General features: G+C 32.9%; 1 protein-coding gene and 1 pseudogene across 1 annotated transcript in view; one reads left to right on the top strand and one right to left on the bottom strand.

The window, feature by feature from the left end:
- The window catches only part of LOC118737525, a gene marked incomplete in the record, with an annotated part of 218,716 nt that overhangs the window by 180,862 nt on the left and 11,936 nt on the right, over nucleotides 1-25,918 (bottom strand). Inside the window, 1 exon segment of the mRNA XM_036468093.1 lies at nucleotides 8,102-8,160.
- LOC118738209 lies at nucleotides 19,015-20,113 on the top strand (annotated as a pseudogene).

The following is a 25,918-nucleotide window of genomic DNA, read 5'->3' as shown; positions in this document are numbered from 1 at the left end:
TAACTATTTGACTACAATGTAAAAAATTTTGGTTTAATTTTAAACTTTTTGGACTACATATATGACCAAACTAAATTCAGTTTCAAATACAAACCTTCCAAGTTTAAAAAAAGACAGCACATATGTTGGGTTTAGAATTTAAACAGTTCGGTTTAAATTTGAAACCCAAACATTTTCATAATTAAGAATAAAAAAAAAAATCTTAAATTTCATGCTCCGTCTGATGCGGATTGAACCCGGACAGCCTTGGTAGCAACAAATTGTATCAAGCATCTTTGCACACTCAGCTACAGCCACGCATGTAAATGTGCTTTCATATGTTGAGTTTGAATCAACATCACATTTCGCTGTGTGCAAACATTTACTATTTCGGTTTAGATTTTAAACCAAATTTTCTATATATGAAACCTAGGAACTAGAATTAAAACATTTTAGTTTGATTTTTAAACCACGAACTTCTTGGACTAAAATTTAAACCACAATATATTAAAAATTGCTTAAAACTATTGACTGGTTTAAAAAGTAGACTACAAAAGATTAAAAAAGGCAGTAGTCCCAGCGCGGTTTAAAAATTAAACCCAAATTTTTGACCGTGTACTTGCTTATTAAAATTTTAATCAATTATCACACCATTCGTACCACATTTCGTTTTCCGGCAAACTGGAAACCATATCATAAATTTTATTAGCCAAACCAAATGAGACCACCAGTCTTATAAATAGTACATAATTTTTCCCCAAAGTATTTATATTCAATTTTCCACCGCAAATTCACATTTTAAGACCGCAAAGTTTCCCTACCCTTAATTGTATATCATGGTAAAAAATTAATTTCCTGAAATGAAAGAGCCAAACGAAAAATCTGAACGGCTTTTTGTATGCATGGAAAGAATATCATTTGTAGCTTAATCACGCATACACATGCATTAATATTTATGCACAATGCAAAAGGCAACCAACATCACAGTACCGCATATCGGCGCTCCTTAACGCATTGCAACGGCCAACATTTGCCTGCTTTGCGCCAACTATGTATGCCCTTCTTCCTTCTCTTCATTTATCTTGGTCTGTATTGCTTTGTGCAGCATGCCAGTGTACTTTTATTTTATGCCTTGGCTGGCGGGCAGTAAGAGCATCAACACAGACACTTTAAGGCATAGATGGGCACACGAATACAGTCTCATTTTGTCATGGTATTCGTGAATCGCGCTGAGTAACAGTTGCCACTTTTCTATATTGTACAAAAGCGCGTCGTTTTTTGCGCGTGTTAGAAAACGCTCTTACAAATTTATATTTAATTTGTATTATGAACATGAAACGAAAATAATAAAATATAATAAAAAAATAATGAAGAAATAATTTCAAATAATGAATTATGAAATTAATTTTTATAAGTACGTGCATGAAAAGTTTTTTAATTTAATTTCATTAAACTAATGTTTTAAAAAATGATAGTTTATTCAACAACAAAATTCACGAATTTAAAATTTCTAAACTGTGCAAAAAACTCAGTATTCAATAAAGTATACTAAATATATTAAATTGTCGTATCGTACATACTTATATACATAAAACCCATTACAAAAAACTTTAAATTGGTTTACACAGTTCGGCAGTTTGACTTTTTTACCATGACAAATAATGTCGCCTTATATTAAAAGTACGATTCCAAGTAGTCGTATTACCACATAACAAGCATTGGGCGTTATTGGCTTTTCTTAAAACCAAAAACTGTAATTGGTACTCATACGCAGCCATTTTGGGCATTGTTACATATATAGGTGGCAACAACGCGCTAAAATTACGAATAAAAATATTCAACGGCGAAGCGTGGTGTTACTCTCATGAAAACTGAAAGCAGACTGAATTGAAATTCGCTGCGTCGTTTCTGTATACGTATAAGCGCTGCGACGCAGACGCTACTCGCGAGTAGCGTTTTGCCCATCATTGCTTTAAGGCCTTTATATATTCATATGGATGTGGAGAGTTTCTACACTTTTGGCGTTGTTACCAACAGCAGAACACCAACAAGGGCCTTATAGACCATTGCATTGCCGGTTGCACTGCATAAATCAGCGGTAGCAACGTGACAGAAACCTCGAGCAAAAAACCAAATAGCAAAAGTAGAGCATATGAAGGGGAAAGTAAGAGAGAGGTATACAAAATGTTACAAAATCATATCAGTATACTAAGTAAGTGTGTGTGGAGTGAGAGATTTTTCGCCACTGTTGCCAGTTGGCTCCACCAAAGTTTCATTGTTCTGCTTTTGGCATTATGCCTGCTCTAGTGCCTTGTGAGCTACATTTGCGCCTGAACCACAGCCCAAACCAGAGAAGTATATTTATGTTATGCTTACTTATTTGGTCTTTTTCGACAAAAGCAGAAAATATTCCCCAAATTAAGTTTACCAAAATTAAATTGAAGATTGTTTTCCGTTTTTTTTTTTTTACTTAAAAGGAGGAATTTTAATAAAATATAAGAAATTAAAATTAGAGAATATATCCGATATATGATTTTCTTTGCATTCTACATCTATCCACTCGTCGTTCATTTTCAGTCACTCTTGAACGTCAATTGGATATAACAATCCGACCAGAGATAGGCACGGGACTGAATATTCACTCACGATCTCGTCCATCCCGAAATTTAATTTTTAAGTCCCGAACCCCCCACTCCGACGTTCTTGAGAATTGTACCGCGTGTCTCGAAATCTGTTACTAAGATTAATTCACTTGTCTTTAAATTAATTTGAAATTATAAGAAAAAAATATTGAAAGATCTGGCATATTGCATTTTTTTTGCTTGGCTGTTCGTTTTCGTCTCGATAAAACATAAAAAAGTGCTTTTTAAGACCTTCCCGATACCGTTCATCCCGGCCTTTTTGAAATTAGTACAGTGGGCCGCGCGAGTCCCGATATAACGCGCACAACTCTATATTGAACTATTTTCATTTCGCTCGCTCGCTGGTCACCATTATACTTTGCTCGTTCATTTGATAGGCTTCGACGACTTACGTGTTTTATTAATCTAAATTTGTAAATTGTTGCGTTATTCTTATAAAGTCGTTTCGTAATATTTACCTTGATTTCAAATTTTTAGTCTTAGCTTTTTAGACCAGTGACAGCACTCTTTGAAAATTTTTCTAAATCAAAGGTTTCTTAAATGGCTTTCGTTTGATATCAAAATTGTTATATTAAATTTAGCTTATAAATTTCATCTAATAACATTTTTCAAACAGGTGGCAACTATTTTTAAAATATTTTTCAAATTAAGCTCTTTAAAAATATTTTCCAAATTAAGTTTTCTTAAGCCTCTTTGGCTTAATACCGAAATTGTTACATTTCTTTTATTGTATCTATTTACTTAACAAAACATTTCAAACAGTTGGCCACTCTATATTTTTATGTTTTGAAACGTCCGGAGTGTATAGCGAAAAAATATAAAGGAATTATTTTAATCGAACTTAAAAATTGTATATACATACCGTCCCGGAATAAAGCAAACAGCGACAAAAACTATACAGGTTTACAAAAAAAAAAGTGTATGCATATTAAACCAAACCCATATATCCCATGTTATTCGAAGTCCGTTAGTCTCCACCACGTCAGGTTCGTGGCCATTTGAAGATCAAGTAGGGAAAAATTCATTGAATAAACCTGAAAATTCAATAAAATTCATCGGAATTTGACCTTGGCATGGCCTCCAGATGACCTTGAGGAATCAAGGGACCTCCATACTCGGTTTCAGTCACAAAAAAAAACATTTTTTTTTTTTAATTTTTATTGAATAAATTTTATGTCCTATTTGACCTTCAAATGGCCTCGAAGCTGATATTATGGAGGTTAACGGACCTCGGATTCGGGTTCAGCGAATGTAAAACCTTATGTATATGAATTTTCAATGAATTTTTCCCTACTTGACCTTCAACTGACCACGAACCTGACGTGGTGGAGACCAACGGACTTCGGATTCGCATTCAGCGTGTCGAATAACATAGGGATATATAGGTGTGGTTTAATATGCATAAGCTTTTTTTTTTGTAAACCTGTGTTATCCAAATGAAAAAGTACTTGGAAACAAATTACTTTGAAAAAGTAAGTGTGTCTGGACCACACTGCATAAGTGAAACTTACGTCACATATCTAATTTTTCTCATAACATTTGCTTAAGGTTATATTTTATCTTTTTTTCTATCTAGATCCCTACCTCTACCATTTTAGTTAGATTATTTTGTTTTCCTTTATCTTTATTTTTATCTTTATACTCTATCGTTCTTACAAAAGTAAAGTGTTTAAATTTACCTTGATCTTCACCTTTGTTTTTTTCTTTTCGGTGACGTGATAAGATGCAATGTGATGTGATTTCATGTGATGTTATCTGATAGATGTTCTGTCATATGATGTAACAACATGTGTATCCATAACAAAATAGTAACATCAATAAAAACATCGATAACAAAATCGATAAAATTATCGATAACGATTTCGATGAAAAATATGTGTACAATTTTTTTTTTAAATATCTATAACAAAATCGATAAAAAAAATCGCTAAAAAATCTATGATAGAAATATCGATAACAAGAATACTGAAAATCCGAAATAGTTCCCAAGGTTGAGTCTCTCTGTCTCTATCCATATCTTTTTCTTTATAATTACCTTTATTTTAATCCTTCTTCCTCCATCTTCGTCTTTACTTTTATCGGTATCCTCATCCTCTCTTATTCTTTAATTTTTTATTAGAACATTTTTGTTAAATTAATACCATCTGCATAAATATGTTTAAGAAGCACTTGATTTCGTCCCAACCATTTCCGTGTGCAATTTCCGTTGAATTTGCCAATTTACTCCCAACCAACCAACCGCCATTAAAGAAGTTTCACTTCAAAAATTCACTTGCTTTCAAGAAAAAGGGAGGAATTTCAATTACATGTAGTTAATAAAAAAGTACTCATTAAATTGCTTTTAAAGTAGTTGAATATCCTACAGGGTAATTGACAATAGGTTTCGAACAAAATGTGCAAATTTTCAACGTTGCGCCCTCTGGTGGAAGTTTTAGGAAAAAGGTAAGTGCAGAAATAGATTCCTCTTACCAAAAATCCTTTCGGGCATGTTTTATACAAAATTTAAGCACTTCTTTACGGCACTACAGAAAATGCCAGACTACACGTAGAATTCTTATGTGATATACCCACTTAAAGTGTTCTTACACGATATGTATTTCCATCTGTAAAGGTAATTGTTTCGATACACATGTATGTAACTGCATCTGCCTGTCAAATTCAGAGTATTTAATTAACTGTTAAAAACTACAGAAACAAGTCTAATTTGCCTTTGCACGATATGTTGGCATTTCCATATGTAAAAAGTGGTACGTACACATGCAAATACACATATATCGTGTAAGAACACTTTTAGTCGAAAAAATCTCCCATATAAATTGACCCGCCCTAATGTTTATGTACATTTAACTAAATATTCTAACGTAATATGTCATCAGCCGAACCTACTGAAAACACATAGTACTCCCACTAGCTTTGTCAGCTTTGTAGCTCTTTAAGTTTTCCTTTTCTCTTACGTTCATAGTTGACCTCTCAGCCACATACTTTGAAAGAACTATGCAATGTACGATATTTAGCGCTTTTCCATTGTCAAAAGTACAAAACTAATTTGCCACTTCTAATTACTTAGCCTGGTAAAGTGCACAATGTACCACTTTTCTGAATATTTGGTATTCCTATTTTTTCAAGAAATTTCTCATTTGCTGGAAAAACCGTACAATACAAATAATCACATATGTACATACATATACTACAAACACGGATTTAAAGCGTTGGTTCGTGGTTTTCTCCAGTTATCGGGCATGTTCTGAAATTTCTACGATTTGAAATCGGTACGATTTAGGAAATATTTTCATAGATTTTCGATCGAAAAATTCAGAACTTTGTATTGTAACAGCTGATTTAGCATTGCCGGTGTTTCTTTCGTAGTTTTTCTCTATAAAATATTCGATATTTTCGTGAAAATGTACCAATCTCAAATCAAGCGATTTAGGGAATACGCCTGTCAACTAAAAAACTAAAACAATTGTGATCTACACAAATATTTAACCCAGATGATAAAACTGTTATCAATCTTCAACTTGACTCTCTACTCTTGGCAAAGAGTGATTCAATCACTGTTATTGTTTTCTAGTTAAAGATGCGGAACAAAATGAAAGAGTAAAATTTAATATTTTCCTATTTGACATAATGCATAAGTATCGCTAATATTTGTTACAGAGCATTAACGAAAAGCTGGCGATTATATTATTTTTTTTTGTTTTGTGAATTATGATATTCTTCCAGCCAACTAAAAATATGCTGCCGTTAAATTTTTCAGCTGCAGTAGCTTTGGCATGGCTTGTATACAGAATAGAGTAAGTGTAATTTACGCATTAATTATCCACACATTATACGCACTTATGTAGTTAAATGGCTTCTGAAACAAAAATTGCCGCACATTTGGTTATGTGCTGAAAGTTTCTTGGTTTTTAAATTATTTTGTTAAACACTAATTGGTCTTTTTAACATTTATAAATTATACAGAAAGCCAGATGTGACATGAAGCACTATGGAATTTTAAAATAAATTAAATAAACAAGTCTAGCGAAGCTACTATTCTGCTGCCTTTCTTGAGCGTGTTGAATTTTACCTTACTTTGTATAAAGAATCACAAATAAAAAAACATATGAAATTGCTTGCATCTGAAGGAGCCTTGAATGAACAAATGTAGTACGAAATCGACTAAATTTTTTTGGTAAAATTAGAACCTTTCTCTGCTTTCTTTCAACTACATACACGTATACTACAACAGTCTACTAATCGAACATTTGGACATTGGGCGAGTTTGTGAGTGAGTATGGCTTTTAATCTTTCGCGCTAAAACGGCAACACGTATTGCAAAGCAATTTGTCGCACTGGTAGTAAAGTAAAAAACCAATTAATTAATAAGTTTAATAAAATGGTACAATAATCTTTAGATATTCAAAACCATTTTAATTTGCAAGTTAGGTTAAGTTATCAAACGACAGAGGTTTAAAAAGCTTTTATTTATATCAAGAGGGTTGCCACATATATAGAAATTCTGAGTCAATACAGTTAGCAAGTTAAACCAAATGTTTTAATAAGGGTTACAAAGGAAAGAGATTTTTGTAAAACTTATTTGGAAAATATTTTAGGGTAGGGTTGCCAACTGGTTTTTAATTCAATATCAATTTATTTGGCAAGGAAAATTTAAAATTTTAATAAAAATATCATTATAAATATTTAAATTTATAACATACTTTCAAAGAGGGTTGCCATCAGTTTAAAAATTTTACTTCAATTCAATTAGAGGTTATAGGAAATATTCAAATATGGTGTCTCCAAATATTTTTGATGAGGGTTGCTACTTCTTTTGTAAATCAAATTTAACTTAGCTAATTAGTCAATTGAAATAATACATCGAGGTGAGTATTTACGATAAATTTTTACACCACATTGTTTTGAAGGCATTTTATAACAGGGATGTTACATTCCCAAAATTTATGTACATACATTCTTCCCCGTAAATTTAACTAAAATATAAAACTTAGGCATGGACACGAAACTAAAATCGTATTCCTAACGCGAACAAATATTCATTCGATTTATAAAGTTACTTTTCCCAAATTCGAAATATGCAACAAATCTTAAAATGTTCGAAATTTTTAGCAGCTACCTTTCACACAGTTTTTTATAAGTTGTAATATTTTGAAACTGTGGTGAAAAATGTTGCTAGCAGAATGTTGCCAACATGTTTTGAGCCTTTTCACCTAGTGACAAGAGTGCAACTTTGTCGTGAGGAATTTCATGCGTATTTCACAGCAAAAAATTGTATGGTTTTTTTTCGTGTGAATTTGGATCAAAGTACTAGATATGCTTGAAACTATGATTTGTTTTATTAACATTATAACCGTTACGCTCGCTGCTTAAAAGGACTCAAATATTTGGCAAAACAAAATACCTTTTAAATATCAGAGCAAGCAAATGAGTGCAAAATTGAAAATAAAAATTACAATATATAAATGTTTTTGTAAACTTACCATATCGTCTGCATTAGAGCGTTTGGGTCCAACACTTCCTAAGCACAGTTTTAAAGAAGCTGAAAAATTAAATACAAAAATATGTTATTATAAGACAACATTATTTAATCTAAAAGTTGTGGAACATTTTTGATCACTCATGTAAATTTTAAAGTATTGTAAACATTGTGATTTTCATTACTCGGATCTTCTTCATAAAGTTAAATATTGGCATCATATGTATTTACGAGTACTACACCTTTGGGTTCTAGCCTCAAAAATCACTGGTATGAATTACACTTAAGCTCACAGCGTAAAATATGTATAAAGGTAATTTTAACTATTCTTGCTTGCTATGCGCATAATTGATTTAAATTAAAACTAAAATTTTTGCTTTCAAAGCTGCCCTTTTCCTTCATCCATCCGCCACAACAAGGCCACAAGTAACACTTTCACTATTAAAGGAAGTGCATTCTACAGAAGTTTATTGCTGTTGTTGTTCGCTTTGCTATGGTTATTCTTGTTGCATTAGCAAAATTGTCGGCACAAAGTCGTCGTCGACGTACTCGTGAAATTCCCTAAACGTTGTTAGCCAAGCATATAATAAACACATCTCCACCGACAACGACACCGCGCACGTCCACAGACCCACAAACCCCCCAACCCACAAACCCCCAAAAATCTTCTGTTTCACCTGGATTTTGTTTAGTTTTTGAAGAGCGTACGCTAGAAAGGATATTAAACAGCCATTATCCTTTTACCAAGCGCTGCTCACAAAAACAAAGTAGGTAAAAAAAACACCGCTAAGTTGTTTTGCTTGAAAGTTTTCACAAAGAGTTCAGCTGCATTTATTGCCCAAGGAGACAAAAAGTTTAAATGTGTGTGTGCATAATGTGAAAGAAGCAGTGGGTAAAGCGAGCAGTTAGTGGAATGAGGGAAAAGAAAGCGGGAATGTTACACAAAGTACTAAAGTACGTACATGCAAATATATGCAGTTGGGGCCGACTTATACGAAAGTCTGTAAGAAAGTTAGGCATGCGGCATTTTATCTTGCTCACTCACCGCCTTTACAACGCTGTGCCATAGATATTTTAGTAATGGGATCCTTGTGTAAATGCATATTTACATACATATATTCCTTTGTATGCACATAAATATATTGAGCTAACTAAAAGCAGTGCAAGCATTTGATATTCAGCAATCTTTCTATAGTTGTAGACTTGTATACACAGTGCAACGCTGAAGTGCATCTTCATCTACAAAATTTTTTATACACACTTTTGCGTCTTTATTTGAGATTTAGCAAAGTTATCGGCGCAAATTCAGCTCTCTTTAATTAGATTTTTAAAGGTCTTATAAAAATCTGCAATTAATTACACAGGTCAACTCCCATAGCATATGCCATGCGACTCTTAAGTATGGAGTAGATTCTGTAAAATGAATTTATTCAATGCTCGCACAGAGGGCAATTACGATTCAGGCAGAGGTGAGGTTCATAGTGATTTGGAAAAATTAGGGGAATCATCGCAGAAAAATTAAATTTGGTGTGCTGTTTCAGAATATGTAAAGTAAGAAAAATTCGAAGTTTCGGCAACATCTGTGCAAGGACATGGCTACCTTCCAAACATACTTAATTTTTTAAGTTTAATTTTTGTTACAATTATAAGCAGAATAACGCCAAAAATTGGTAGCTGTCTGTAAATTTATTTCCTTAAGCTATTTGGCAAATTTCGTTTTGTTCTGCGCACGACATGACTAACTCCCATATATCCTTTTTCTCAACAACTAGTTTTTAGCTACATTTATTTGTGATCATAATGTACTACGCATTTTAATTCTTTGGCAAATTTTATTTTATTTGGTATCAGGAAATGACACCCTTATAAAGTTTAGTTATTGAAAAAATATGTATATTTTTTCTTTAAAAATGATCATAAATAAAATTGTTTCTAAATTTGCTCAATAAATAAGATAACTTATTTCAAATTTAATTTACAATGTTGTCTTTTAAAATGTTTATCTCAATTTCTATAAACTCATAATTTTTCTTTTGTGATTTTTGCTTTTTTTCAGGCGATTATTGCTGATGACCACAGATATATCAATTTCAATACATGAATAAATAAATGCGTACTAATTTATTTTATCGAATATTTCCGTCAACTCTCCAAATACTCAACCCGAAGTTTTCATAATAGTTTCATAGTTCCATCCTTTATGTTTAGTTTATCTTTAACAAAACTTTGGACTGTGAAAATTTCTATTACTTATTCGTTGCACTCACTCTCAAATTTCTAGCTTCCAGTGTGGTGGGAGATTTATCTATTAACCATATTTCTTTTTAACCAACTCTCAAAAGCTTGCGGTCAAAGCAAGGCAACTTTCTCATTCCAGCGGGTTGCTGCTATACGAATTACGTTAGTAATAGCTGCACCATCGCAGACCAGAAACTTAATCCCATCACAATTTATCATTTTCGGAAATGCAATATGCAAAAGCTTACTTTGTTTGTTTATTAAAATCCCTCAGCGGTGTATGAATGGTGCAATTGCATAAATGTGTCGAAAGTTTATGTCCAGCCGAACAGAAACACACACACTGTGGCTCAAACAATTCGGCACGTGTTGATGTTTCTAAAATATTCGCAATGTTTTTCAAGTTAAACTTTTCTTATTATTTTTCTATACAAATTATGTCCAAGATTTAACCAAAGGCGTATAAAGCTAGAAAATAATTGATGCAACCTCACATATGCGGTTCTGCATTTTGTTGATACGCGATTTTGTACTTTAAACGACGATAACAAAAAAATAAAAATGTTGTAAATTTTCAAGGATATTTAAGAGCAAAATTTGTAATGAACATTTTCCATATCCATTCGTCCTTATGCACCACAAACTTTTCTGGTATAATTCTACAGAAGTTTTTCTTTTACATACATGATATCCTTATAGTTACCCTACAATGCATTGAATTTTTTTAATAATTTTTTGAAATAGTAATATTCAAAGTCCTTTTAAAAGATCCTGTCATCAGAGAGAAAAACTAAGCGCAGGTTTACTATAATTTACCCATAGTTTCTCGAATATATTCATTATTTTTTTGTATGTACAATTTACTATCGCACGGTGTTATAATACTGTCCCTCTGAATTTTCCATTAGTTGTTTTGCTTGCCTAAGGGCATTGCAGTTGAGAAGAGCAAGAAGGTTTTGAGCGAATGACATAATAAATAACTTTAAACAAGCAATTATTTTGTGTTTTAAGTGTACGGCTAAATATTTTCTGAATGTCACTCAGTTTTTAATGCAAAAAACACCAAAAAAAGATAATTACCAATGTCTGTTTATTGCTTAAGGGGTTTTAAGGATTTCCTTGTTTTTATATTTTTGTGAAAAAGACGCTTGGGAAAAAACACAAAAAAATATGAAATGTTTTCAGAATGTAATTTTTTAGGTGAAAAGGAATTTTTATTTAAATATGTTATTTGTCGAAAACTGTTCAAATGTCATATATGGAAAATTCTTGCCGAAGAAAGATTAAATAAAAGGCCTGCCTCCCAAGAAAAGCCATGACATGAAACCATGAAAAATGTCGTGGGAAAAACTTCAAAATTAGCTTATGAAATGTATGATTTAATGTTAAAAATCAGTACAATTCTTATAGGTTAGTATATTGTTCTCTCACAGTTTCTTAACGTATTTATTCCTTTAGCTTACTTTTAAAAATGTGGCATTCTGAAAAATATTTTACAAAAATGTAAAGATAAGAAAAAAATAATAATTTTTGAAGAGCCTGAAAGCAGTTTCGTATTCTGCACAAATTTTAAAGTCGGTAAACTATTTCCGAGGATAAATTTGCCAATCGTAAAAAACATATAAAAAATAATTGCCATGCACACCTTCGCCTTTGTCCTTATACTAGTATTTAAATTTATCTTCATCTTCATCTTTGTTCGTTCTCATCTTTGTCTTTAGCTTTATGTATCTTTTTAATTATCTTTGAACTTATCCTTTTCACTTTCATGTCATCGATTTTTAAATTCAATATTTTTTTTTTTTTTGTAGAATTTTGTATGTAAATAAAAATAATTATTTACTTTTTAAATACAAGTCACACTATAACCAAGACTATTAAAAGTTTCAAACTTTGTAAAAAATTTAGAAAAAATCATAAAATTTTAATCAAAATATCAAAGTGCATGCGAGCATGCGTTACATCGAAGGAAACTACTCAAGATCGTCCGGAAACAATTTTCAAAAATCACCGAGCATTTTGGGCTACTTAAAAATTACATATTATCAAACTAAAATTGAATTGATTATTAAACTGCATACCAAACATTTTTGTAAAAAAAAAATTATCAAAATGTTTGAAATTTCTTGGAAAGTTTTAAGAATTTTTTCTAAATTGTGTACAAAGTTTGAAGCTTTTATTTAAATATTCTTTGTAACAGAGTCAGCTATATTAAACAAAAAATTGAATTTTTGTATCAATTTACGAAATTCTACCTCATTGTTTGAAAAAGTCGTGCTAAGTTTTACGGGTAAACAGAAATTAATGTTACTCATACGCCATGTGCCCATGCGTTTGATCAAACTTAATAGGAAACAAGTAAGAGCAGCGCTGTCTTCGGCTATGCCGAAGGCTTCATACCTTTCATGAACATCTGCAAATTTTACTTTGACAGATTACTGCTTTTGAATACATCTGCATACATCGATAGGGGAATTACATACTTATATAAAAAATCGCATCTAAACAATCAGAGGTATGGAAGATATACTTTATATGACACCAATCTAAGTGATTTTCACCGCTATGTGATCGGTATGTAAACCGGTAACACAATTTATTGGGTTTAGTTTCGTACATAAAGGAGATATATGGCAAAAACTGGTATCTTAACAATCAGTGCTATAGGAGATAAAGCTTATACAGCATAGATTTTGACGATTTTCTCAGTAGACTTTGTATTACTATTTATAAAATATCTTACGAAATTTATCGGTTTTAGCTGTTCAAATAAAGGAGTTTTACAGTAAAATCCCATATCTGAACAATCAGATGTATGGAAGATATATGTTGTAGTCATCCGATCCTTGTTATTTTCACTGTAAGTATTCTGTTAATAATGAGTGAAAATGGTGCGAAATTTCATGTTCCTAGCTGCATAAATGGAGGAGTTATGATAAAAGACCTCATATCTGAACAATCAGTTGTATGGGGGCTGCAGGTTATAGTGACCCGATCTTTGTTATTTTCGCTGTAAGTCTTCTGTTGATAATGAGTGAAAACAGCGCGAAATTTCATGGTCCTAGCTACATAAATGGATGAATTATAACGAAAAATCTAATATCTGAACAATCAGTTGTATGGGAGCTATAGGTTATAGTTACCCGATCTTTTTAATTTTCGCTGTAAGTTTTCTGTTGATAATTATTGAAAACAGTGCGGAAATTCATGTTCCTATCTATATAAATGGAGGAGTTATAACGCAAAATTGTATATCTGAACAATCAGTTGTATGGGAGCTATAGGTTATAGTGACCCGATCTTTGTAATTTTCACTGTAAGTATTCTGTTGATAATGGGTGCAAGTATTGCAAAATTTCATGTTCGTAGCTGCATAAATGGAGAAGTTATAATGAAAAATCTCATATCTGAACAATCAGTTGTATGGGAGCTATATGTTATAGTGGTCCGATTCTTCCGGTTCCGACAAATGATTAATACATTATAAAAATACACCCACCTACCAAATTTGATCCGGATATCTCGAAAACTGAGAGACTAGATTGCATACAAACAGACAGACAGACGGACAGACAGACAGACGGACAGACGGACATGGCTAAATCAACTCAGCTCGACGTTCTGATCATATAAGTATACATTTTAATGGGTCTATCTCTTTTTGTTCTGGTACTTACAAACATCGGACCAAAGTTATAATACCATTTCATGCTCATGAAAGGTATAAAAAGCGTTGTAAAATAGTAACAACTGACCACGCGAGAGGGAATCTTTGCTGCGCAGTGCTTTTCAGAATTCAGAATTTATTTCTCTAAAAAACAATTTTTCTTCGATCTTAATCCGCTGAACGAGAACCCAGCCGTTAGTGGTATTAGCAGCGATGCGCTAATTGCAATAGTTTTTATTTATTTTACTATGAAATTGAGTGAAAGGACATTTCATTATTTTAATCAGTATATTTTTCAAGCAAGACGATAAGTATTTTATTCGTTAGGGCATCATTTCGACTTTGAGTGCCGGATTTACTGGTTTATATGTACTGCAAAACACACATCCTTAGGACTCGAAGTTTAATCAGAGTGTTGTACACCCGCAGGATTTGTCATTCAAAATACACAAGTTTCCGCTGTCTATATTATTTTATGAACTATTTCGTATATTTTTTAGTGGCAACAGTAAATTCCATCGCCTCGGTCTCTACTATTTAGTACTTTACTGTCTGTTCAAATAAATATTCAGTACCTCGATGATAAATAACTTTATATTACGCTAAACTGACAGTTGATATGTGCATTGGGAAGGAATTGCATGCAATTCTCTATTCTCTGTCTCTTTACAATTGTAGTTCGAGTATCAGCCACTCAACTTTGATATCGTCGCCAATGTTTGTTGAATGGTTACCGGTTGCCGTCGGTTGGTGTTGCTCACTATGGTTGAATAAAAAACATTAATATATAAAGAATCTAGGTTACCAGTATTTTTTTAGTTATTAAGCACTAAATTTTTTTCTTTTTTTATATATGTATGTATATTTTTTTTGAACGCATGCCAGAGTAATAATGCAACTCTCCAGTCGCAAAATATTCGCTCTGCCTTCACTGCAGTTGTTCCCCCATGTTACTTGTCATCACAGTGGTTGGTTGGTTGGTTGGCTCGTTGGTTGGTTGATATTGTTGCATTTCTTGCTGTATGTAGTCAGCTTTTCATTTTCATTTAGTTTTAAATTTTCAGTTCATCGCTTACATTGTACCTCCCGCTGTTGCTGTTGTATTTTTCTGACACTCCTGCGCCATTTTTGATGCAATGCAGTAAATTGCTTTTCACTCATTCGCTTCGTACGTCCGAAAAAACAGTAAGGAAAATTGCAATACATATGTATGTTTACTTTTATGTAAACATATCCATACATACATAACACATGTACGTTGCTATTTAAGTTTCTGCATTTAACGTATTGTTGCTGTTTTATGGCATTCGGCAGCTGGCGGTTGATGTAATGCAAATAGTGGTCGTGCAGCGGCAGGATGCTCTGTATACAATTTTGCCCTTTTTTCGGTTTTCGGTTGACCAATTGCAGGAGTTGCGCGAATTGCAGGTCAGTGGCATATGTATTGTTTTGCTTTAGTTGTTGTCCTTTATCTCTTTTATGCAACATAGTTACTATGGATATTTGCTATTTGTATTGCAATTTTCTTTTTACCCTAATTCATTATTTGATTGCTTTATTAAATTTTTACTTAAGTACTACCTAATTCTTCGCAAAATTCTCCACTATATCTCCGGCGACCATTCGTTCCATATTTTAAAGGACAGTCCTTTATTTTCGCCCTTTTCCCTTTATAAATTTTTACCAAGCAAAGGACGCATATTGTCCTTTATTTCTTACACCGTCTTTAAATTAAATCTGATTTTTTATTTCAAAGGTTGGTTTCTAAATAGAGAACATCAAATATAAAATAGATGCATTTTAAAATCTAATTAAACTAACCGCTAGACAGTTACGTACCAAATAATAGAGTTTATCTCGAATCAGTAATCTTTCGGAAAACTATTAAAAATGACACTGGATGACAAATTTGTGTTTTTTTTCTGCTCCATCTTTTTTCTGGAGCATCTATCCATAACCCATGTAGAATCGCCCGCTGATTCGGAAAATCGAGTTAATTTTTCATTCTGTGGATCAGTTTTCGATATATTTTCAATTTACCGTTATTCAACTTAAAACGAAAAATGGTTTCACTTAAGCACGTATAACTTACGAACCAATCTTATGCTCTTAATGCGGAGTACGGCGAATGAAAGAGCGAATGAAAGACCACAAAATTCTCCATAAACCGTATATACGTCGCTTTTCGATAGGGCTGATAGTTTCTGAGAAATTAAATCTAAATTCCAGTGTTCTATCGTTTTTTTTTTAATTCAAGAAAATCATACTTTAACCGAAGAACAATTAAAAAAACAAGAAATTCAGTGTCAATTTTTTGCATTTGTGTTAAATCTGGTTTTGTTACAAAAAAAAAAATCAAGTTACTAATGAAGTGGTCAAATGAAAAGGCGCAACGATGTTTTGTATGAAAAATAAGCAGGAAAGAATGAACTCATACACCTTGTACACCTGTATAACACGCTTTTCTGCTCATATTAAAAAAAAAAAAATCTTTGCGCATTTTCATTTATAATTCGTTATTTATCCATCGATTTTTTTCATTAGTAAGTAATTAATTAATAATTCGTCCTTGCGAACAAAACAGCAATTTTTCAATTCTTCATATTTTGCACTTTCATTTGGTAGCCCTATTGTTATTCTATAATAATAATAAGACTGGCTCTTACACATATGTTAGTGTTTGGCCGAGCTTCTCCTCCGATTTGTGGCGTGCGCCTTGATATTGTCACACAAAGTGGAGGGACCTGCAGTTTTATGCCGACTCCGAACGGCGATTGTATTTTTATGAGAAGCTGTTTTTCATGGCAGAAATACACTCGAAGGTTTGCCATTGCCTGCCGAGGGTCGACCGCTGTTAAGAAAAAACCCGTTTTTCTATATTTTTTTGCGATGTTGCTTTGACCAGGGTTTGAAACCAGGCGTTGCGGAGTGGAAGCGCACACTACTTACCACTATTCTATGTTGAGAGAAAATAACAACGAATTTCATGTTCGTACTTTCATAAATGGAGGAGTTATAGCAAAAAATGTTATGTTACAGTATACAGTTACATTATAAAAATCCACCAGCTTAGTGCCCTTTCAGACACGTCAAGTCTTGCTTTCAAGTCTGCTCGTTCGTTGGTGAAGGAGGCGGGAAGAGAGGGGAAGAGTACAGATACCTCCGTACCACGATTGAGAGAATATTCTATCATTCTTGCCTCCGTACCATCAATTCGTTTCAAGTTTTCTTCTTCTCTTTTGATCTTTTCGTTGCTTCCCGTTTAAAGAACCAAGTATGTAGTTGAATTCAATAAAACTTGATGCGTGTGGAAGCAAAGAGAAAACACAAAAGAGAATGCGATAAAAATTACTTTCAAGACTTGACGTGTCTGAAAGGGGACTTACCATATTTCAGTCGAATATATGTATAGAAAACTGAGGGACTATATTGCATTCAAACAGACTGACAGACTGACAGGCGGAAGTGGCTAAATCGGCTCGGCTCGACGTTCTGATCATTTAAGTGTACATACATTTTCATGGGCCTATCTTTCCTTTTTCTGATACTTAGAAACACCCGACCAAAGTTTTAATACCATCTCCTAAATGTGAATCAAAAATAAAGAAGAAAAACTAGTTTAGCAGGAGATTTAAAATGCATAGTAGTAAGCTTTTTTAGTACTAAGTAGTAGCTTTCCCTGCAGGGATGTTACCTACAAATACACATGTAAGTATGTATTCGCGTCATGCCTTTCAACAAAATAACAACAGCAAATACGCCAACTTGTTGGTGCATAATTGACATTGCAACAGTCGCCATGACAGCGTTCAATAATGCATGCTGCATGCTTTTTACTGCCTGCTGCTTAGCCTTCTCATTGGTAATGCATCGATTTGCATTGGGGAATCGATAACAATAACAAGTACTCACTCGTTCGTTCAGTTAATGCCATTGAGACCTTACGAAAGGCGAAGGCAACTAACTGCATATGTACATTACATCATACATACATACATATCTAGGTATATCTGTAAGAAAATATATGTATACTGAGTACTTTGAATTTGACATATTGTCGCTGCCATTGTATTTGTTGCTATCCTTTCGAGTGCGTCCCTCAAGTGCGATTTGCATTTGATGGAATTGATTTATGGTTTAACATTGAATCGATGTTCAGTCCTAAATGTTTACATAGATTTGTATATTTAAGTATATATGTACATATATGTATTTGTATACATGAAAATTTTGCACTGATGTGTTTACTACATTGCACACATATAACCAAACTTTATTGCACTTCTTGTCACGCAGATAAATTTAAAAAAGCGTCGGTTGACGTACATTGGTGGGCATATACATACATAGATATACATATGTACATTAAGTCCGAATTGTAACGCTTTCACCCCCTAGGATTGCTCTATATCGAAAAGTATACCTCTGAGCTCAAAGTTTTCCATGTATGTTTATATGGGAAAAATAAATTAAAAATTAATATTTTTCGATAGGAAGGTGGCTGGTTGATTTCAGCTTCGTCTCTTATTTTCACCTTCATCTTTCATTTGCCTTTTTCGTTGCCTTTGACTTTGTATTTATATATATCTCTGTTATCTTTATACTTATTCTTATAGTTATCATATTTATTTTTTTTTTCTATATCCTTGTCTTTGTCTTTGTCTCTCCCCGCCCCTAGTGGCATTCAAATCTGCTCTTGGTTTTCTGTCTACTTCTTCGTTATATACCACTTTCACCTTGGCGTTAAATATTTAACTCAAACATATCCAAACTCGATTACGAAGTTTCACTTCAAAAGGTATATAATGAAATTACCGTTATATGATAAGTGGGCCTCCTTTCTCTGGTTGTGCATCAGGATAAGAATAAGAACACAGTGTTTCCGATAAACTGATGTTTGTCATCCAAAGTTCATAACAAGCTTATGTTGAATCTTGAGTATCGTATTTGTTTGTCAAGTCATTTTCAGTTAAGTAATTATTATTTTGTTTTCAAAATATCAAAAATAAAATATGCTCAAACTCGGCGTTATTTTGGCGTATTTCGCAATACTTTTCACTACAGGTGCGTGTGTGTGATTCTAGCAGAGCAAAAAAAAATAACAGAGTGTTTCTTTTCAAAAGTCATAACTGATGAATTTATTGCGATTAGCTATCCAGATGCATTCTTATTCAAGGATTCCACAGAAACCCTACTACTGAAACATATCAAATACGTACTACGGGCCATAGTAGGGCTTGATGCATCCATTAACGGAGAATTTTCAGCGTTAGAAATTAAAAACATTTTCAAAATACCAAAATTAGCATTGCTGGCAACGATAAAGCTCGATCAAATAGCAGACTATTCAGCACTTGGCACCATAAGCAAATATTCAATTGAGGGGCGCAATCCAGGCGCCAATCTGCGAGGCATAGTTGATTTTGCGCCATTTAAATCACGCCAAACATACACGAATAAAACGAAAGATATTGAGGTGAGTTATCTTCAATTGTCCTACTTAGTCGATATATGTACATATTTCTACAAGTAACTTCTTAAATAGTATGCGCGCTTGGAAAACCAAATGATCAGAAGTAATGTTCCTGAAGCCAACACGGTGGCACAGGAGCTGCGAAATCTTATTAAATCAGATAACGTAGAAAAGATAACTGTAGATATTCGGGCAAATAATTTTGTAGCCTTCCACTTTTTCAACGAAAAATCGCCATTGGAATTTGAAAAACTGGTTGATACACTTATGAAACTGAAAGACCTTTTCAAGTTTAATTTTTTTGGCATATTAACCTATGGTCCGGACTCTTTTACACTCAAAAATCAGAGTACAATATGGATAACAATTGATCCTGTTGATTTTGTAAGTTATATTTTGGGTTATCTACTTAGTCTACCTACAATGCTCTCTTAATTTTTCAGAAACAGCATAACGTAGCGCCAGCCTATGATGAAGACTATGCAGTCATATTCAACATTATCCTTTTGTTTATGGTTGGCTTTAGCTTTTCTCTATTCGCTGTTGTTTTGGCACTCATTAATATGGATCCCGGAAGGGACTCGATTATTTATCGCATGACTGCTACCCGTTCAAAATAAGATATATGTATAAGATGACTTAAGGTGAACTGCAAAATTTTGTGCGCTCACTATCAGCGATGGAAGAAAAATTAACTTTTCTTGAAATGTTACTTATTTGATCACAGAACATTGACCATGTATGTACTTGTTTTACTAGCCTCTTAAAACTTGTCATTTGTTAGTTAAACCAGAAGTTTGTATTGAAAGCAACCATGTATTGAGCAAGCAGCGGCTAGCATAATCAGTGTTGATATTTTAAGTACAATTGTACTTTTTTCAGTTCAACATCAAAAATACTCTCAAACAAATTCTCAACGAAATTGTGAATTGTAATTTTTGAATGTAAACGAGTTAATGAATGATAATGGGTGCGTTCAGAAATGCATCAAGCCAAAGCATCAGCCTCTTTTATTTCTAAACTATAATTGATAAAAATCAAATATGCGCAACCGCGGTTAAAAGCCGAATTGGAACTTAGCTGCGTAAATAAGGCATTTCCATCACTTATAGTTTAGAAATAAAAGATACTGATGCTTTGGCCTGATGCATTTCTGAACGCACCCCATATTAGTGATGACCGTTATGGTGATTGCAATTTTTATCACCGGCGGGTGAAATATCAAGCATCGTTACTTATTTGGTCATCTCATGTTATGTGATTTATTTTTTTTAATATAAGCTGATATATATAAATATAAGGAGGAGAAGCTCGGCCAAACGCTAACATTTCGAGCCCTAACCTTCAAAATAACGTAAGCGACATTGTTTTCAAAATTTTCTTTTTGATGCAGAAATGCATCTAGATGCTCTAGGAATATTTCTGCATCCAAAAGAAAATTTTGAAAAAAATGTCGCTTACGTTATTTTGGCGGTTTTTGTATATAAATATATACTGTATTAATTTTTTATCATTATTGTCTTCATGAGTGAGATCTTTGTCTGACAAAAACCATACAAATAAATGCAAATTTCAAAGTTTCATCAAAATTTCACACTTTTATATATTTTGGGGCATAGCTTATTATCCATAGTATCAAAACCCCTGGTGTATCGAAAAGTACCAGGTGTCCAAAAATTGTAAAGACATGTATTTTGGATATTTTGGAGTTTTAACAGCTTTAAACATATTAACAATTCAACGGATTTCTTCTGTTTTCTCCCAATTCTACTTGGCATTTTCTGTAGAGAGTTTCTGCAAAAAAAAATTTTAAAACAGGGTTGCCAGACAAGAAAATTTCTAATTATTCAAAGGCTCTACAGCATACACGAATTTCTGTAGTAAAACAAAAACCGTTTAAAGAGATTAATAAAAAAGTAGTTGGAATTGGGCTGCCACCTCTATAAAAAGTTACGATTACGTTATTTATTCTTATTTAATATAACAATATGGGTATCAAACGAAAGATGTTTGAACAATCTTTAACACTAACATGTCTTTGAGTAGGGTTACCAATCTATCGAATAAGGCTATCATTTGCATTCTTTAATTTATACTAGTTAACCCGCCCGGCGTTAAAACGCCCAAAATTTAATTTCAAAGTCTAAAAAGTATTCCAAATGTTAGTCGGAGTTATAAGCGATCCGATTGTCATTGTTCATCTAAATCCGCACAGCAATTTCTGATACTATACCGATAAAAAAGTTCTTAATAAAAAAATGTAGTATTATCGCACATTTAAAAGCTAAGGTCTTTAATTTGACCGCTAATTTTTTAAATTCCAAAAAACGGTGCAAATGTAATGACTATCGCAAAGAGTACTTTCTCGAATAATAAACATATAACTGTAATTAGTTACATCGACGTGACTTTGCGAGAAGGTGACCAGCCTAATCAAAGATATTTTCAAACTAAAGTTTGCATAAATTTCTATCAATTAACACCCATATCTCAATATTTCATAAAACTTGTGTATAAGTTAACTAAATTCGACCTTTTTAACAGGTGGCAGCATTCTTCGACAGTATTTTAAAGCTTAAACCTCGTTAACTCTTCTTCGTCTGACATTCCGATATATATTTTAATTAACTGAAGAAATACATATTTTCAAACCTCCTTCGATTGACACCCGTATTTAAATAATTTATTTATCTTATTAAATAATTATTAAACAGGTAGCAACCCCCTTCCTCAACCTCAAAATTATTCTTAGTGTTCAACCTGAAGACTTCTTAACACTCTTTCTTTTGATATTTAATATAACTTGTACATATACATATAAGTTAACTAAGTTTGACATTTTATGAAGGTGGCAACCCTCTTTAAAATACTTTCAAACTATTACCTTCGGAAACCTCTTTCGTTTGGCACCATAGGTGATACATATTTCTTTTACCTAATTCCCCTATTTCAAGCTGAATTTTAATTTTTAAACAGGTCGCAACCCTCCTATATTAAGTTAAGAAGCAACGCTTTTCGATAACATTTCGATTGATACCCATTTTGTACTAACTGCTTTATTTGCTTTAATAATTTGAATCTAATTTTTTAAAGGGTGGCAACTCTTTTCTAAAAAGTTAAACCTTATTTCAAAACTGCAGTCCAAGCCTTTTAATTAGACCCCTTATTTCGGAAAATCGATCGAATGGTACGGATCTGATGGCATTGGAAAATTTAAATTTAATTGTTCAACAGGTGGCAACTCTTTTCGAAAAAAATAAAACCAGTTTGCACATCTACAGGCCAAGCGCTTTGATTTTACACCCCATTTTTGAAAATAGAACGTACGGTGCAGATCTTTTATGCCGAACAAAAAACGCCTTCGCGTTATATATATATACAGTCAGTCAATTAAGTTTAGGTACAGCGAATTTTTTACAATACGGCAACTATTTTTTTAATATTTTATTTTTCGCTAATTTTTTATAAAAAAAGGTTAATTCTACAACAAAAACCCCAAAAATCAAAGTTCCATACCTTGTGCAAAATTAAAGAAAATCTTGCAAAATTTACAAAATTTAACAAAAAAAAACTGCTCAATGGTAAGTTCTAGCTACCTCAAACTTGCACTTTGTTATACTAAAATTGAATGGGCTAACAAACTGCATACTCAACTTTTTTCTAGAGAGCGTAAATAAAAAGAGCAATATTTGAATGAAATTTTGCAGAATTTTCTTTAATTTTGCATAAGGTTGGGAACTCTGATTTTTGGGTTTTGTGTTGTAGAATTAACCATATCTTTATAAAAAATTACAGAACAAATGACACAATGCAACGCAAGATGCATCTACTAAAATTTCTCTCTGTCTATACATAAGTACATACGAATGAGTGAAAAACAAACTATTACATACACTGTATTTTTGTCCAATCATACAACAATACGACACTTATTTACGACACCGTTGTGAATCCCTCAATTGTATATGTATATTAATTTGAAAGTATATTCGCCTAACAAACGAGTACAGTACTATTGATATACAGCTCATTGCTAGTAATAACTTCATTTATCGCGTTATTTCAATTCAGCAGCTTAAAAAAGCACTTTTAGGAATGATTCCATAGGATGACATATTTTATACACAAAGCACTTCCAATGCCATTCATTTGATGATAAAATGTTAGCATTTTACATATGAACATATGTATGTAATTAAGCATATGTGTATTAGGGTGATCCTTAAACGGGAAATCGGCCTACTTATTTAGGGCCGTTTTCTCAAGTAACGTTTAGCTTTAAAGCTCACTTTATATTTAAAGGTCGCTGATAAATTTAAATCCCTAACTACTAAAGCGAATTTATTCAAAATTAGCGCAACTTATAGCTCACTTGTAGCCACTTAATGAGATAAAAACAAGGAAAGACATGTTTTCTTTTTTTTTTTTTCTTTTTTGGACACACACAATTATTTAGCTCTGTATTTATCCGAAAACTTAAAACCATCGAACCGCATTATCATTAAATGTACGCAATTAAAAGGAGTAACGTTATGTGACAAAAATGGAAGTTAATTTTTTCTTCTCTTACAAAATCGCAAAAAACTCTGCGAATTGTGGGTGGCTCTTTTCACGAAACTTATTTTAATATGCTTTGTAGTATTTCTAGTTGTATCTGGAGTTTTTTTTTTAATTAATGGAACTTGTTTCAATTTTCTTTTACAACCCCAAGTGTAAAACTACGATGTAGAGAACTAAAGTGGCGGCTCATCTCGGTACCCCTATTCCGCTCCCAGTGAATTTGACAGAATCGCTGTTAATATGACGTCACACTTGTGCAGCTTGTTTATGTTTTTCTTGCAAAATTGCTTCTTCTTCTTCCATTCTTGCTAGCGTTTAGCATTACCCTCTCGCAATCGCAGAGACGTTTCAAAAATTATTCTCAAAAATGCTCTCTGATGGATTGCGATTTTGTATTCGTGTGAAACCTTACGTGACGTGACATAAATGTCTAGCGTTATACTATGGTTAATATTGCCTTTAAATGAATTTTCAACGCAAATTTGTACCAAATTCGTTATAATTATTGTATTTAAAAAATAAAAGCAAGACGTTGAGAATGCTCGAAATCGGACTAAAATACGGAAACTTCGCTTTTTCCAAATTTAAGGGCGCTAATTTACTCAAAGTTAACACTCCCAACAATCCCTTTAATAGAAATAAGGTTATTATGGAATTTTGGAAAATGGGCATGGCACCGCCAGTTTATGACTAAACAAGTTTATCTCGTTAAGTCTACTATCGATACGGTGACCAGATTTCTGTGGACAAAAATCGGGACATTTCTAAAGCATCAAATTCGAAAATAATAATAACACACACGTTACTGTCGAAGACGTGTGAAATAGGGTCAAGGTAGGGTCAGGTAGTTTTCGAAAAGGTAAAAAAACTATATTTAATACATGCGCCGGGTATTTAATGTTCGGCTTCGCCCGAATACAGACCCTTTTACTATTATTGATAGATCCCTTCTCTTATATTACTTTTATTACTCGAACATTTTTTATGCAGATAGGTTCCTCCGCGCCCTAATCGCCAAAAAGATGTAAGCGACATTTTTTTCAAAATTTTCCTTTTGATACAGAAATTTTTCTAGAGCATCTATGTAAATAGATGTATTTCTGCAAAAAAACAATAGATTTAAAAAAATGTCCGTTATATTTTTTGGCGGTTAGAGGTCGATATGTAAATTACTTCCTATAATACCAATAAAAGAGCAGTTTATGGATAAAAATTAATAATCAACAAAATGCAATAAGACGAAGACAAAGAAAGATTTATGTCAAATAAAAGCCTTAAAAGTACCGACCTATAGATTCAATGAGACGCGACAGAAAAAACAGCTGGTAATACGTGCTAACAAAAAAGGCTCGCTACCTCTAAAAAAAAACTCGTGACTGATAACAGCACACAAAAATGCGTCGCAATACAAAAATGCGCCCACACACACGAACGCACATAATAACGATAAATATCGTTAACAGCAAATTGTAAAGTCACGATATCTCTTTGTGCTAGCCTCCTTTGTGCAACGTCGTATGTATGTATGTATGTTTTAACCTCGGTTACCACTTATACTTCGACATGGCTGTCATTTACCATCACTTATGTTGGTACTTTCGATGACACTTTCCTTGATATGTCATATGTACCATGTGTATATATGTATGTATGTTGACACTTCTATGACTTTAACACGATGAGCTGAAGAGGAATCAAGTATGCGCAACTCTAAAGGACACTAAATCGAACTATCTAACAGCAAATATATCCCCTTATAGCTCTTATGTATGCCCTCTCATTCCTCTCGCTAATCGGCATAATTCCTCTTCAACGCCATTGTTGTGGTACTCATATTCATATCTATACATACATATTGATTGAAGCAGATCCCCTACTTTTTT

Source organism: Rhagoletis pomonella, unplaced genomic scaffold (genome assembly GCF_013731165.1).
Source record: "Rhagoletis pomonella isolate Grant_MI unplaced genomic scaffold, Rhpom_1.0 Rhpom_scaffold_00004, whole genome shotgun sequence".
NCBI classification, from domain to species: domain Eukaryota; kingdom Metazoa; phylum Arthropoda; class Insecta; order Diptera; family Tephritidae; genus Rhagoletis; species Rhagoletis pomonella.
The sequence above is the reverse complement of the archived record's forward strand: the minus strand, read 5'-3'. Positions and strand labels throughout refer to the sequence as shown.